Below are 17,751 nucleotides of genomic sequence, written 5' to 3'. Positions count from 1 at the left end.
TGTAAACTGTGGTCAATGACATGAGACAAAGTATATGTGAACTGCTGTATGGAAAGTGAATTTGCTCTGTAAATCTTCACCCAAATCACAATAAATAAAATAAAATTTAAAAAAAAGACAAAAACCACCATAAGAAACAAGGGAGAACATTGTATGATTGAAGGATTGATTGAACAAGAGGATATAACCATAAAAAATGTCTACACACCCAATAGAAGAGTCCCAAATTACATAAATCAGACTTTAACAGAATTGAAAAGACAAATAGATGACTACAGAGGAATAGTGTTGTTATTGTTGCTGTTATTAGTTGCCGTTGAGTCAGCTACGACTCATAGCAACCCTATGTACAACAGAACAAAACATTACTTGACCTTGTGCCAGCCTCACAGTCCTTGCTATACTTGAGCCCATTATCACAGCCACTGTGTCAATCCATCTTGTTGAGGGTGTTTCCCTTTGTTCACTGACCCTCCACTTCACCAAGCATGACAGCATTCTGCAGGGAATGGTCCCTTTTGACAACATGACCAAAGTAGGTGAGATGAAGTCTTGCCATTCTCACTTCCAAGGAGCATTCCAGCAGTACTTCTTACAGGACAGATTTTTTTCATTTTTCTGGCAGTCCATGGACTTTGAGTATTCTTTGACAACACCACAACTCAAAAGCATCAACTCTTTTTTGGTCTTTCTTATTCATTGTCCAGCTTTAGTATGCATATGAGGTGATTGAAAACACCATGGCTTGGGTTAAGCACACCTTAGTCCTCAAGGAGATATCTTTGTTTTTCAGCACTTTGAAGAGGTCTTTTGCAGTAGATTTCCCCAATGCAAAATGTCTGATTTCTTGACTGCTGCTTTCATTGATGTTGATTGTGGAACCATGCAATAAGAAATCTTTGACAACTTCTATCTTTTCTCTAAATATAATGATGCTGCTTATTGGCCCACTTGTGAGGATTTTTGTTTTCTTTATGTTGATATGTAATCCATACAGCAGGTTTAATCTTCATCAGTAAATTCTTCAAGTCATCCTCATTTTTATCAAGCAAAATTATATCATCTGCAAATCACGTTGTTAATGAGTCTTCCTCCAATCCTGATGCCACACTCTTCTTCTCGGATTATTTGCTTAACATACAAATTGAATAACTGTGGTGAAAGAATACAACCCTGACACACTCCCTTCCTGATTTTAAACCATGAAGTATACTCTTATTCTATTTGAACAACAGCCTCCTGGTCCATGTTAAGGTTCTTCTTGAGCACAATTAACCAAACCAAAACCAAACTCACTGCCATCAGGTTGGATGCAACTCATAGCAACTCCTCCTTGGGTTTCCAAAGCGGTATCACTACAAAAGTAGATTGCCCAACCCTAAATGTTCTGAAATGCCCATTCTTCCGGATGTTATCCATAATTTGTTATGAATTACACAGTCAGTTGCTTTTGCAGAGTCAATAAAACCCAATTAAACATCTTTCTGGTGTTCTTTGCTTTCAGCCAAGACCAATCTGACTTCAGCAATAATGTCGCTTGTTCCATGTCCTCTTCTGAATCCAGCTTGTATTTCTGGAAGTTTTCTGTAAGTAAACAGCTGCAACAGTTTTTGAAATGTCTTCAGAAAGATTTTACTTGAGTGTGATATTAATGATTGTTGTTGTTAGGTGCTGTCGAGTCAGCTCCGACTCGTAGCCACCATATGTACAACAGAATGAAACACTGCCCAGTCCTGTGCCAGGCTCACACTACTAGCTATACCTGACCCATCGGTGCAGCCACTGTGTCTATCCATCTTGTTGAGGGTCTCTCCCTGTTTTGTTGACCCTCCCTTTACAAAGCATGATATCCTTCTCCAGGAAATGGTCCTTTCTGACAACATGAACAAAGTACGTCAAATGATGTCTAGTCATTCTTGCTTCCAAGGAGAATTCTGGCTGCACATCTTCTAGGACAGATTTGTTAGTTATTTTGTCAGTCCATGGTACTTTCAGTGTCTTTTGCCAAAACCATGAGTCAAAAGCATCAACTTTTCTTCAGTCTTCCTTGTTTATTGTCCAACTCTCACATGAATAAGAGGCTACTGAAAATACCATGGCTTGGGTTGGGCACACCTTAGTCTTCAAAGAAACATCTTTGCTCTTCATCACTTAAAAGAAGTCTTTATCAGCAGATTTTCCCAGTGCAATATGTTGTGTGATGTCTTGACTGCTGCTTCCATTAATGTTGATTATGGAACAAAATACTATGAAATTTTTGACAGCTTCAATCTTTTCTCCATTTATCATGATGCTGCTTTTTGGTCTAGTTGTAAGGATTTTCATTTCCTTTATGTTGAGATGTAATCCATACTGCAAACGGTAGTCTTTAATCTTCATCAGTAAGTGCTCCAAGTCACCCTCACTTTCAGCAAGCAAGGTTGTATTATCTGCATATCACAGGTTTTTAGTGAGTCTTCCTTCAATCCCAATGCCATGTTCTTCTTCATATAATTCAGTTTCTTGGATTATTTGCTCAGCGTACAGATTGAACAAGTATGATGAAAAGATACAACCCTGATGGACTCCATTCCTGATTTTAAACCATGCACTATCCCCTCCTTTTGTTTGAACGACTGCCTCCTGGTCTATGTACAGGTTCCTTGTGAGCACAATGAAGTGTTCTGGAATTCCCATTCTTCTCAATGTTATCCACAATTTATTATGATCCACACAATCAAATGCTTTTGCATAGCCAAGATCCATCTGACATAAGTTATGATATCTCTCATTCCCCATCCTCTCCCTAATGTGGGTTGCATTTTTGGAAGTTTTCTGTCAATATACAGATGCAACCATTTTTTAATTATCTTCAGCAAAATTTCACTTGTGTGTGATATTAATGATATTGTTTGATAATATCCACATTCTGTTGGATCACCTGTCTTTGGAATTAGCTCAACTATTGAATATCTTCTGGTCAGTGGGCCAGGTAACTGTCTTCTAAATGTCTTGACATAGGTGACTAAGTTCCTCCAGCACTGTATTCATTTGTTGAAATGTCTTAATGGATATTCCATCAATTCCTGGAGCCTTGTTTTTCACCATCTCTTTCAGTGTAACTTAGTCTTCTTCTTTCAATACCATAGGTTCTTGACCATATGTTACCTCCAGAAAATAGTTGAACATGGATAAATTCTTTTTGGTACAGTGTCTATGTGTTCTTTCCATCTTCTTTTGATGCTTCCTGTGTTATTCAATATTTTGCCCATAGAATCCTTCAATATTGCAACTTAAAGTTTGAATTTTTCTTCAGTTCTTTCAGCTTGAGAAATGCCTAGTGTGTTCTTCTCTTTTGGCTTTCTAACTCAGGTCTTTGTGCATTTCATTATAATAATTGACTTTGTCTTCTTGAGTTGTTCTTTGAAATCTTCTGTTCAGCTCTTTTATCATGTCATTTCTTCCCTTTGCTTTAGCTACTATACATTCAAGAGCAAGTTTCAGAGTCTCTTCTGACAGCCACATTGGTCTTTTCTTCCTTTCTTATCTTTTTAATGACCTCTTGCTTTCTTTATGGATGATGTTCTTGATGTCATCCCATAATTCATCTAGTTTTCACTCATTGGTTTTCAGTGCTTCAAATCTATTCTTGATGGTCTCTAAATTCAGGTGGGATATAATCAAGGTCATATTTTGGAGCACGTGGACTTGTTTTAATTGTCTTCAACTCCAACTTGAAATTGCATAAGAGCAATTGATGGTCTGTTCCACAGTCAGCTCCTGTCCCTTGAAGATACTGAACTTCTCCATCACCTCTTTGCATAGATGTAGTCAATCTGCTTCCTGTGTATTCCATCTGGTGAGGTCCACATGTATAGCCACCGTTTATGTTGTTGAAAAAGGCACTTGCAATGAAAAAGTCATTGGCCTTGCAAAATACTATCATGCAATCTCCAGCATCATTTCTATCACCAAGGTCATATTTTCTGACTAATGATGGCTTCTTCTTTGTTTCCAACTTTTGCATTCTAATCACCAACAATTATCAATACACCTTGCATGTTTGGTCAATTTAAGACTGCAAAAGTTGGTAAAAATCTTTAATTTCTTTACCTTTGGCTTTAGAGGTTGATGTGTAAATTTGAATCATAGTAATATGAACTTATCTTCCTGATTGTTGTTTTTGTTGTTGTTGTTAGGTGCCATCAAGTTGTTTCCAACTCATAGCGACCCCATGCACAGCAGAACAAAACACTGCCCAATCTCACACCAATTCAATCATCCTTCCTATACTTGAGCCCATTGTCACAGTCACCATGTCAAACCATCTTGTTGAAGGCCTTCCCCTCTTTCATCGACTCTCCACCTTACCAAGCATGACATCCGTCTCCAGGGAATGGTCCCTAACATGACCAAAGTAGGTGAGATGAAGTCTGGCCATTCTTGCTTCAAAGAAACATCTCAGTTACACTTCCTCCAGGACAGATCTGTTAGTTCCATTAGCAATCTATGGTACTTTCAGCATTCTTCACCAGCACCACAACTCAAAAACATCAACTCTTCTTCCATCTTCCTTATTCATTGTTCAGCTCTCACATGCATATGAGGCAATTGAAAATATCATGGCTTGTGTCAGGCGTACCTTAGTCCTCAAGGTGACATTGTGGAGTAGTAAATTACATGGTATGGCTTTTCTAGCCATAAGTCTTTGTAAACTCCGTGGTGGAATTTGCTGTGAGCAACTGAGGAGGTCCTGATTGAAAAAGTTATCCACCTGGCATATTTCTGTTGGGAGTGGCACAAAGCCATGTTCTGGGAAGTTTGCTCTCTGTCAGGTGCTTAGAATTCTAATGTTATGATTGGCTAGTTTGGCCACTCGGCCAGGCTCAAAAGGAGGCCTCCTAGAGGCAGAACTCTCTCTCTCTCTCTGACTCCTGTTTGAGGAAGATGTGCTGCTGAAAGAGACACATGCTGCTGGGAAAGAGACACAAGAGACATGCATTGCTGAGTGAGACACTGAGGTACATGCACTGCTGGGAGAAAGACTGTGAGAGACAGTAGGCTGGGAGAGAGACTGAGCATTTTTCCTGAACTTGAGTTGTAGCCTGGTGCTTCCTCAATAAACCCCGTTATCTGTGGATTCTATGTGGTCACTGCAGTGAATTATTGAACCTAGGAGAGAGGTGGTGGGTGCTTTGGGAGGAATGGTTGGTGAAAGGGTTGGAGGGAGGCAGCATGTCTGGTCTTGCAGGAATAGGCCTTGGGCTACTGATAGTGCTTCTGTCTTCCCCTTGTGGGGTTAGAGGAGGTCAGAACATGTGGCCTCCTTGTCCCTTCTGTAGTTGGTGTCAGAAGTGGTGGGATTCCTTGAAGTGGCTCCAGACTCATAGAAGCATGTTGTTGTTGTCATGTACCATTGAGTCAGACCCGACTCATAGCGACCCCTCTTTGGGTTTCCAAGGCAGTATCACTACAGAAGTAGATTACCCCATCATTCCTTCCAAGGAGTGGCTGGTGGGTTTGAACTGCTAGCCTTCTGGCCAGCAGTCAAGTGCCTTAGGCACTATGCTACCAGAGCTCCTCATAGAAGCATGAGACTTTGTAAAAGAAAGAAGGAAGGGGCCTGAGAAGTGAAACTTTGGATTCTTAGATGGTTACTTTCTTTGATGTTACCTCTTAAAGGAGATAATTGATCCAGAGGCTAGGGCTTTTGGTTACACCCAGCCAAAGGCCCAAGGCCATATGGATTAAATGGGAAGATAATCAAGGTGAAGAGAGGAACCTGGAATGTCTTAAAAAGGATTATGTGTTTTGGATTATGTGTTTACCTGAATGTGCTACAGGTATTGAATGTCTTTTACCTGCTTGTACATTAGAAATGATTATGGGGTGTGGCTAACAGAGAGCGTGTATGTCTGCCTTCAGCTGATACTTGAGTGGATATGTTTAAATGGGGAAATAGAATTTGCCCAGAAGAAACACAGGTTTGTTTTAAGCCCTGTGGTAGAGTAGAAGGAGCTTAGATAGAAAACCAGAGCCCACCCAGTACTACTGAGAGAATGGAAGATTTGCATTTGAAGAGAGGACCTGAAGAGCAAAAAAATGACTGTTTAGCTTTTTGAATTTCAGACTGTAGAAGTTGATAAAAATCTTCAATTTCCTCATCTTTGGCTTCAGTAGTTGGTGCATAAATTTGAAAAATAGTTGTATTAACAGGTCCTCCTTGCAGGCGTATGGATATTATCCTATCACTGACAGCATTGTACTTCAGGACAGATCTTGAAACATCCTTTGTGATGATGAATGCCATGCCATTTCATATCAAACTGATATTCCCAGCATAATAGACCACATGGTTGTCTGATTCTAAATGGCCAAAACCAGTCCATTTCACCTCACTAATATCTAGGATATCAATCTTTATGTGTTCCATTTCATTTTTCACAACTTCCAATTTTCCTAGATTCATACTTCGTACATTCCATGTTCTGATTATTAATGGATGCTTGCAGCTATTTCTCCTCAATTTGAGTGGTGCCACATCAGCAAATGGAGGTCTTGAAAGCTTTACCTTATCCATATGAGTAAGGCTGGTTTTGCTCTGATGATGTAACTCTTTCTCAGTCCTATTTTGAGAGCTTTTTAACCTAAGTGACCCATACTCCTCCTCTGTATTAGACAATGTTTCTGGACTATTCAAAAAGTTGTGCAGTAGTATATCAGTCAGTGTTTCTCTCCTATTCAAAAGTTTTCCCTGGCCAATTCTTTGAGAAGTGAATGGCCTCTACCTTCTTCCTAGTCTGTCTAAGTCTGTAAGCCAGGCTGATACCTGTGCACCATAAGCACCCCACTGGGTTTGAAACACCAGTGGCACAGCCTCAAGACTCACAGCAACACATCACCACAGTAGGAAAAAACCACAGACAAGTGTGTCTCCCTCACCTGTTGGAAACCTCTCCAACCTCTCCTCACCTGGATCACTGTGACTGACTTCTCACTCTGTCCCAGGCCCCCTAGCTTTTATACTCTCCTTTCTCTTGCCTTCCCACCTTGCCTCTTTTGGGGCATGGTCTCAGTTCCCTCTCCTCACCTGAATCCCTGCAGCTGACTCCTCACTCTGTCCGGGTGCCCCTAGCCTTTCTAATCTCCTTTCCCCCACCTTCCCACCTTGCTGCTTGTGGGATGTGGCCTGGGTTCCCACTCCTCCTCTGGATCCCTGTGGTTGACACGTCCTGATATATGTATGGATATTATCCTATCATTGACTTCACTGTACTTCAGGATTGATCTTGAAATATTCTTTATGGCAATGAATGTGATGCCTTTCCTCACAATTTGTCATACCTGACTTGGTAGATATTATGATTGTCTGATTCAAAATGGCCAACTCCAGTTCATTTCAGCTCACTAAAACTTAGGATATAAATCTTTGTGCTTTTCATTTCATTTCAACAACTTCCAATTTTCCTAGATTCATACTTCATTCATTCCATGTTCCGATTGTTAATGGTTGTTTGCAGCTGTTTCTTCCTATTTTGTATTGTGCCCCATCAGCAAATGGAGGTTCAAAAGTTAACTCCATCCACATCATTAAGGTTAACTCTACTTTGAGGAGACAGCTCTTCCATAGTCATGTTTTAAATGCATTTCAACCTGAGGGTCTCATCTTCTTGTACTACATCAGACAATGTATCACAGCTATTCCTAAAGTTTTCCAGTAATATATAAGACATTGTTTCAATGCTATTCAGAAGGTTTTCACTGGCCAATTTTTTTTTTTTTTTTTTAGAAGTAGATGGCCCTTTCCTTCTTCCAAATCTTCCTTAGTCTGGAAGCTCCTCTGACACCAGAGTACCACGGGTGACCCTGCTGGTATTTGCAATACTGGTGACATGGCCTCCAGCCTCACAGCAACACAAAAGCCACTACAGGATGACAATCTGACAGATGAGTGGTGGCAACAAGAGGTATAAACAATAAGAGTAAATAAAAAACAAATAATAAAATAACTGGCTGGTTATATTAGCATTCAGTCACCAACATTACTAAAGCGTTACTATAAGCAGATTTTTGGCTGTGATAATGTTCTAATTAGGAGATAAGTGAAATTAGCTTAAGTAACAAGCATTCTAAAGGTGTTAAGTGTACCTTTGTAAGTTGTGGAACCAGACTCATTAGTTTGTGATTATACTGCATGTGTTAGACTGGGTTCTCTAGAGAAACAAAAACCAGCAAAGCTTATATATACATAAAGAGAGAGAAAAATTTATCTTAGGAAAATGATTCACAAATGTATGGAAGCCAGCTAGTCCAAGGTCCCTGGAGCAAATGTCAGGCTGGAGGCTTTTCCTAGCTTTGGCAACCAAAGGGGCCGAGAAGCTCAAGACTGGAAGGCAGTACACCAGCTATTTACTCCAACGAATGATGAATCCAAGATCTCCAGGCTGAATGGTGGACCACTCATTCATGGACAGTTGTAGGCAGCACACCAGAATCCCGATCCACAGAAAAATGTCTCTCTTCCCAGGATGTCCCTGGATATCCTGGAAGCAAGCCACAACCCTAGGAAAACTACCCTTGAACAGATTGGCCACTCAGAACAAAGTCATCCGATCCCATCATGGGAACAACCACACAGAACTGGGGTCCAGCCAAGTTGACACACAGCTCCAACTATCACAATCCACCCCTTGTCAACTTGGTAGTTGTACACATCTTCTTAACCATATATAATCTCTAAATAAGGACAATTAGAGAGTCATATTTGTGCCTAACATGATATGCTAACACACATACAACTGAAATGCATTAACTTTATTTACATTTCATAGTTCATAACAGAAGGAAAAAAAATATTTGATACACATATGCAATGAAGAAATATAACAATCACAGTCCTCGTTTCTGCAACAGGTAATGTGGTAGTAGCTGATATTCAGAACTACCTCTTTCCCCACCCATTCTGTATTTCCCTTGCCCTCAGCAAGCACCTCAGCTGGTCATGGAACTTTACCTGGTGGGGTGACCCAAACCTTCATTCCTGAAGGGTCTGGGCCATTAGCAGTCATACCAGAACTGGGTTGCTGTAATTTTTCATTGACTTTAATCACAGGGCATGGTAGTACTAAGAGACATCCTAAAGAATCTCCTATATTCCAGACATACTCCTCTTCACTTCCATTATGTAATATCAATCCAATTTTCCCTTGGTAATCAGAATCTATCACATCAGATAGTACAGTATAGCTCTTCTATGTCTGTTGATCTAGAGGCATGAGGAAGCCAAAATGGCTGGATGGCATTCTTAATTTTCAGTTCAATGCAATCAGTATTGGGGTCTCCAGGTGGGAATGTTCCTCCCTTTGGACTAAGATCTCCAGACCTGCAGAGTATAGGGTAGCAGGGATAGGAAGCAAAAGTTTTTTGAGTGGGTCGCTAGGGGTAATAGTGAGTGGTACCAATCCTGTTTCCACCCCTTGGTTCCTGGACCTGTGAATCCTGGCTATTGGAGAAACAGAACCATATATTGGATGCTAGTTTAGAGCATATACTGCCTCCTGGAGAACATTGCTCCAACCCTTCAAGGTATTGCCACCTAGCTGGCACTGTATTTGTGTTTTTAAGAGGCCATTCCATAGTTCTATCAAGGCAGCTGCTTCAGGATGATGGGGAACATGGTAAGACCAGTGAATTCCATGAGCATAAGCCCATTGCTGCAATTCATTTGCTGTGAAGTGAGTCCCTTGATCTGAAGCAATGCTGTATGGGATATCATGATGGTGGATAAGGCATTCTGTAAGTGCATGGATGGTAGTTTTAGCAGAAGTATTGTGTACAGGGAAGGCAAATCCATATCCAGAATAAGTATCTATTTCAGTAAGAACAAAATGCTGTCCTTTCCATGATGGAAGTCGTCCAATGTAATCAACCTGCCACCAGCTTGCTGGCTGATCACCCTGAGGAATGGTTCCATATCGCGAACTTAGTGTTGGTTTCTGCTGTTGGCAGATTGAGCACTCAGCAGTGGCGGTAGCCAAATAAGCCTTTGTAAGTGGGAGTCCATGTTACTGAGCCCATGCATAACCTCCATCCCTGTCACCATGGCCACTTTGTTCATGAGCCCATTGAGCAATGACAGGAGAAGCTGGGGAAAAAGGATGGCTGGTTTCCACTGAACGTGTCATCCTATCCACCTGATTGTTAAAGTCCTCCTCTGCTGAGGTCACTTTTTGGTGGGCATTTGCATGAGACACAAATACCTTTACTCCTTTTGCCCATTCAGAGATCTCTATTCTCATACCTCTTCCTCATACATCCTTATCACCAATCTTCCAATCATGCTCCTTACAAGTCCCAGACCATCCAGCTAAGCTGTTAACGACAGCCCATGAATCCGTATATAATTGCACATCTGGCCATTTCTTGTTCCATGCAAAGTGAACAGCCATATGCATGGCTCGAAGTTCTGCCTATTGGGAGGATTTCCCTTCACCATTGTCCTTTAAGGATGTCCCAGAAAGGGGCTGAACTCCTGCTGCTGTCTACTTTAGCCTGCATATCTGCATACAGCAGAACCATCTGTAAACCAGGCAAAAGTTTTCTCTTCCTCAGTCAACTGATCATAAGGAACTCCCCATGAGGACATAAGTGCAGAGTGGGACAGGAAAGGTAATGTGACTGGAGTGGAGACCATAGGCATTTGGGCCACTTCCTCATGCAACTTATTTGTGCCTTCAAGTCCTGCTTGAGCCCGATCTCTGATATACCACTTACATTTAATGATAGAGTGCTGCTGTGCATGTCCAACTTTATGACTCTGTGAGTCAGACAACACCCAGTTCATGATTGGCAGTTCAGGCCTCATGGTCACTTTGTAGCCCATGGTTAGGTGCTCAGTCTCTACTAAAGCCCAGTAACAAGCCCAAAGCTGTTTCTCCATAGAAGAGTAGTTATTTGCAGAAGATGGCAGGGCTTTGCTCCAAAACCGCAAGGGTCTGCATTGCAGTTCATAAATAGGAACCTGCCAAAGGCTCCAAACAGCATCTCTGTCTACTACAGACACTTCAAGCACCATTGGATCAACCAGATCTTATGGTCCAAGTGGCAGAACGGCCTGCACAGCAGCCTGAACCTGTTGCAGGGCCTTCTGTTGCTCTGGACCCCACTCAAAACTAGCAGCTTTCTGAGTCACTTGATAAATAGGCCACAACAACAAACCCAAATGAGGGATATGTTGCCTCCAAAATCCAAAGAGACCCACCAGACATTGTGCCTCCTTTTTAGTTCTGGGGGAAGCCAGATACAATAACTTATCCTTCATTTTAGTAGGAATATCTCGACATGTCCCACACCATTGGACTCCTAGAAATTTCACTGAGATGCAAGGTGCCAGATTTTTTGTTGGGTTAATTTCCCAACCTCTAGCACACATATGTCTCACCAATAAGTCTAGAGTCATTGATATTTCTTCTTTACTAGGTCCAATCAGCATAATGTCATCAATATAATGGGCCAGTGTGATGTCTTGTGGAAGGGAAAGGTGATCAAGATCTCTATGGACTAAATTATGACATAGTGCCAGGGAGTTGATATACCCCTGAAGAAGGACTTTAAAAATATACTATTGGCCTTGCCAGCTGAAGGCAAACTTCTTCTGATGGTCTTTTGAAATTGGTATTGAGAAAAAGACATTGGCCATATCAATAGCTGCATACCCCATGCCAGGAGATGTACTTTGCTCAAGCAATGAAACCACATCAGGAATTGTTGTTGTTGTTGTTATGTGCCGTCGAGTTGGCCCCGACTCATAGCGACCCCTCCTTGGGTTTCCGAGGCAGTATCACTACGGAAGTAGGATTGCCCAACCTTAGGAGTGGCTGGTGGGTTTGAACCGCCAGCCGTCTGGTTAGCAGGCAAGTGTCTTAGCCACTATGCTACCAGAGCTCCTATAGCAGCTGCAATTTAAGTCACCACTTGACTAAGTTGTTGATAATCTACTGTCATTCTCCAAGATCCATCTATTTTTTGCACAGGCCAAATAGATGAATTAAATGGGGATGTGGTGAGAATCACACCCTGCATCCCTCAAGTCCTTGATGGTGGCAGTAATCTCTGCAACCCCTCCAGGGATGCGGTACTGCTTTTGGTTTACTATTGTTGTAGGTAGAGGCAGTCCTAATGGCTTCCACTTGGCTTTTCCTACCATAATAGCCCCTACTCCACATGTCAGAGAGCCAATGTGGGAATTCTGCCAATTGCTGAGTATATCTATTCAAATTATGCATTCTGGCACTGGGGAAATCACTACAGGATGGGTTCGTGGACCCACTGGACCCACTGTGAGATGTCCCTTAGCTAAGACTCCATCAATGACTTGACCTCCATATGCCCCACTCTGATTGGTGGACCACAATGACGCATTGGGTCTCCTGGAATTAGTGTCAATTCAGAGCCAGTGTCCAGTAATCCCCAAAAGTCCAATTATTTCCTTTTCCCCAATGAACAGTCACTCTCTTAAAAGGCCTCAGATCCCTTTGGGAAAGGCTAGGAGAAAGACTGACATTATAGATTTTGGGCAATGTGGTGGGGTCCTTCCTCAAAGGGACCTGTCCTCCCCTTCATGCAAAGGGTTATGGGTCTGTAAACTGACTCAAGTCTGGGAATTGATTGAGAGGTCATGACTCTGTATTCTGGCGATGCAATCTAGGTTACTGTTCACATGACCTAGAATTCTTCTCTCTATACAGATCAAGTAAATATTTAATAGGCTTACCATGTACTTCACTACTAGGACCACCAAGACCATGTAGCCAATGCCATAATTCCACAAGTCAGACTATTCTGATTTGTATTCCAACTCTGCCATCCATTATGGTAACCACGTCCACCTTGCCTTTGTCAATTAACTACAGCCAATTGGCCCCTACTGCCATGGGGTCCAATCAGCCCCATCGTAGTTAAGTGTTTTAGTTCAATTAGGGCAGTTCCCACTGTCAAATCAGATTTACATAAAATAGCAATCATAGCACTCTTCAAGGATGCTGGGGCTCCCTTCAAAAATTTATTCCTCACAGTACTGGTGAAAGGCATGTCTTCTGGATTCTCCATTTCTGGCTCTAGGGGTCTAATCTGATAAATCCATTCTAACAGGCCAATTTCCCTAATCCTCTGGATACCTTCTTCTACATTATACCAAGGCAGGTCTAGTACTTCAACTTGACTTAAGGTAAGCCACTGTATAATCCATGTCTCAGTAAGCCAACCAAATAAATTGTTAGATCCTTTCCTAACCTCTTGAGCTGAGGCATTGAATGAAGAATCCATACTTAGTGGGCCTAAATCAATAAACTCAGACTGATCCAATCTTACATTCCTTGCACCATTATCCCACACCCTCAGTAGCCATTCCCCTACATATTCTCCAAGTTTCTGTCTGCACATGTTAGCAAAATCAAGTCGGTCTTTTCAGGTATAGTGTATCACCTCCTCAGTCACACTTTCTATTTCACCTTTTGGGGTCTGCTTGGACTTGACTTTAGTTATGGGTCTCATAGAAACAATGGATGGTTGAGGCAGTTCCTGAGAGCATTCGGGAAAGTTTCCATGGCCTCTGCCTCAAACAGTGACCCAGCAGGAACAGTTGAGTTAATCCTATCAAACTGAGGGGCAGGGGATAATAGTTTTACAGTAATGCATTCAGATGGGAGGGATTCAACAGAATTTACAGGCTCCATATCCTGATCTTTCTGATTATCTGTCCATATGTCCCCATTCCAGGTTTCAGGATCTTATTTTTTTCCAATCAATTCCCTTACTTTAATGGCAGACACTGTTCTGGATTGGCAATTTAGCTGGTGTTGTAATTCAGCCACCTGTACAATAAGACTCTGGGTTTGGTTTTCAGCAATATCAGCTCTGTTACTAGAAGATACAAGGCTTTCTTTCAGAGCACAGCTGGAAGCATTGAGGTCTTTTATGCGGCACTTAAGCTGAGACTCAGCAGCTTTGAGCTCATCTTGCTCTTTCACCAGTTTGTCCAGTGTAAGTAGGACCAACCAACCAGCTTCCTGATACTCCTCATTCTGACATAATTGCAGAAAAATATCAAATATCCGATCACGCAGAGTGTCAGTTCTTAGAAGTACTTGATCTATTGGTGGTGCTATTTCATGTATTAATTTTGCCACCTCACGCCATGGATTAGTATGGCCCTCTTTACTAGCAGACATAGAGTCACTAGTGTCATTAAAATTAATCCTACTGGAGAACCAATCTAGGAAGCCCATCCTTACGATTTTGTCTCTCTAGAACTAGTCCTGGTACCAAATTTGTTAGACTGGGTTCTCCAGAGAAACAAAAATAGCAAAGCTTATATATACATAAAGATATAGAGAAATTTATCTTAGGAAAATGGCTCACAAATGTATAAAAGTCAGCAATTCCAAAGTCCCTGGAGCAAACGTCAGGCTGGAGGCTTTTCCTAGTTTCTGCAATGGCAATAGCCAAGAAGCTCAAGGCTGGCAGGCAGTACACCAGCTGTTGACTCCAACGAATGACAAATCCAAGATCTCCAAGCTTAAAGGTGGACTGCTCACTCACGGACAGTTGTAGGCAGCACAACAGAATCCCAATCTAAAGAAGAATGTCTCTCTTCCCAGGATGTCCCTGGATATCCTGGAAGCAGGCCACATCTTTAGGGAAGCTACCCTTGAACAGATTGGCCATTCAGAACACAGTCATCTGATCCCATAATGGCAACAACCACACAGAACTGGGGTCCAGCCAGTTGGCATACAGCTCCAACTATCACACTAGATTTAGGGGAAAACTTGTTTTCTTTGATGGTGGTATCAACTGTATATCCAACTTTTTGTTGAAATTTGGTCTAGGACTCCTTACTCTGAGAAAATAAAATATATCCTCAAACTTCTCCCTTGTAGGAGTGTAATGTGCCTGAAGATGGCACAGAATCTGGTAAAATTTAATTCCATTATGAATAGGTTTCCATAGGTCAGATCTTCCTCGACGACAACAAACAACGACAACAATCTCTTTTCTCTCAACAAAAGGATATATGCAGTGTACATCCCAAATTTATAAAAACTTAAGCTTAAATGCACAGTAATATTATCTTTCTCACTCAATATCAGTGGTGAACAATGAATCAAGTAAGTCACCTATGTTGTTTCTGTTAAGTGCCATCGAGTCATCTGTGACTCAGCGACCTTTCCTTGGGTTTCCCAAGCAGTGTCTCTATGGAAGTAGATTGTCCAATCTTCCTTCTGAGAAGTGGTTGGTGGGTTTGAACCTCCAACCTTCTGGTTAGCAGTCAAGTGCCTTAGACACTAGGCCACCAGAGATCCTTAAGTCATCTATAAGGAAATGTTTCTGGCTTCATCTTCCTCCATATTTAGCTAAAATATCATGGATTCTAACTGATAGTCCTTGCAAAAGCAATATAACAAATCATGTGTAACATGATAATTCCACATTTCAGACATCATAGGAAGTTTTTTTCTGCATATTTTCATATTATAACTTCTTTTAAACCCCACGTTATCTTTATTGCATATTCTCATATTCTATGCATCACTACATTATATTACTAAGCAATTACAGGAAGTTTGATTAAACTGTCAATAAAAAATTTACATTAAATTTATGTAGAACTAAAATAGAATTCTATTTCAGAGTTAACCAAAACTAAGAGACAAAAGTCAAAGGGTAATAGTATTAAGCAGCAGTAGACTGAATGTTGTCTCAAAAATGTTGACATCTTAACTCCTGGAATATATGCAGTCAAGGGAACTTAAAAAAAAAAAAAAAAAAAAACTCACTGCGTCCTATTGGTTCTGACTCATAGTGACCCCTCCTTGGGTTTGTGAGGTGGTATCTCTATAGATGTAGATTGCCCTGTCTTCCTTCTGAGTAGTGGCTGGTGGGTTTGAACCACTAGCCTTCTTGTTGGGAGTCAAATGCCTTTGGCACTGCACCACCAGAGCTCCTGAAAACTTTTGGAGTTGTGATTAAATTAGAGATTTTGAGATGAAGAGATTATTCTGGATTATTCTGGTGGGTGTAATGTAATTACAAGTATCCTCATGAGAAAGAGGCAAACAGAGATTTTAACTAAAGAAGTTATGTCATAACAGAAACAAAAATTGGCTGTTGTGATTACAAGCAGCCTCTGCAGTTAGAAGAGGCAAGAAACAGATTTTTCTTTGGAGCTCCCTAGAAGGAAAATGCCCTGCCTATATCTTGATTTTGAATTATCTTCAGCAAAATTTTCTTGTGTGTGACACTGGATCACCTTTCTTTAGAATAGACACAAATTTGGATCTCTGCCAGTCAATTGGCCAGGTATCTGCCTTCTAAATTTCTGTCATAAACAAGTAAGGGCCCCAAGAGCTGCATTCATTTGTTAAGACATTTCAGTTGTTATTCCATCAATTCCTGAACCCTTGTTTTTTTGTCAATTTCTTCAGTTCAGCTTGGATTTCTTCCTTCAGTACCATTGGTTCTTGATCAGATGCTACCTCCTGCAATGGGTGAACATTGACCAATTATTTTTGGTACATAGTCTTTGTGCATTCATTCAAAATGATTGCAGTATACCAGCAGGGAACTTCCAGAAATGCAAGCTGGGTTCAGAAGATGACGTGGAATGAAGGATATCATTGCTGATGTCAAATGGATCCTGGCTGAAAGCTAAGAATACCAGAAAGATGTTTACTTGTGTTTTATTGTCTATACAAAAGCACTTGGCTATGTGGATCATAACAAATTATGGATAACTTTGCAATGAATGGGAATTCCAGAACACTTTATTGTGCTCATGAGGGACCAGTATACAGACCAGGAGGAAATCATTCAAACACAGCAAGGGATTAATGCATGGTTTAAAATCAGTAAGTGTGTTCATCAGGCTTGTATCCTTTCACTTTTTTTAATTAATCCATATGCTAAGCAAATAATCCGAGGAGCTGCATTATATGAAGAAGAACATGGCATCAGAAATGGAGGAAAATTTTTTTTTAGTTTGTTATGTGCCGTTGAGTCAGACCCGAATCATAGCGACCCCTCCTTAGGTTTCTGAGACAGTATCACTATGGATACTTCAGCTACAAGGATTCAGGTGAGGCGAGGTACTCAGGCATGCCCAAAGCAGCAGTATAGGAGTATCACTACGGACACTGGGTTTCTGAGGCAGTATCACTAAGTATACTGTCAGCTGCAGGGATCCAGGAGAGGAGAGGAACTCAGTCATGCCCAAAGCAGCAGTTAAAGAGAGCAGGAAAAAGGGAGATTAAAATCCAGGAACTCGGACAGAGGACCAGTCAGCTGCAGCGATCCAGGTAAGGAGAGGAACTCAGGCATGCCCAAAGCAGCAGGGCGGGAGAGTGGGAAAAGGGGGATTAAAGGCCAGGAATCTGGACAGAGGAGGAGTCAGCTGCAGGAACCCAGGTAAGGGTGGTACAAGAGATTTCTAACAGGGAGGCAAACTTGTCTGTTGATTTGTCTTACTGTGGTGATGTGTTGATGTGAGTGTTTAAGGCTGAGCTACTGGTGATTCTAACCCAGCAGGATGCACATGGTGCACAGGTAACAGCCCAGCTTACAGACTGAAACAGACTAGGAAGCAGGAGGAGGCTGTCCATTTCTCAAAGAATTGGCCAGAGAAAACCTTATGAAAGAGACACTGATACATTACCGCACAAATTTATGAATAGTCTGGTTAGGTTAGAAGGCTCTCAAAATAGGACTGGGAAAGAG

The sequence above is a fragment of the Orycteropus afer genome, unplaced genomic scaffold, assembly GCF_000298275.1.
Source record: "Orycteropus afer afer isolate SDZICR_OR568_19922 unplaced genomic scaffold, OryAfe1.0 scaffold00022, whole genome shotgun sequence".
Lineage (NCBI taxonomy): Eukaryota > Metazoa > Chordata > Mammalia > Tubulidentata > Orycteropodidae > Orycteropus > Orycteropus afer.
Note: the sequence above shows the minus strand (reverse complement) of the source record.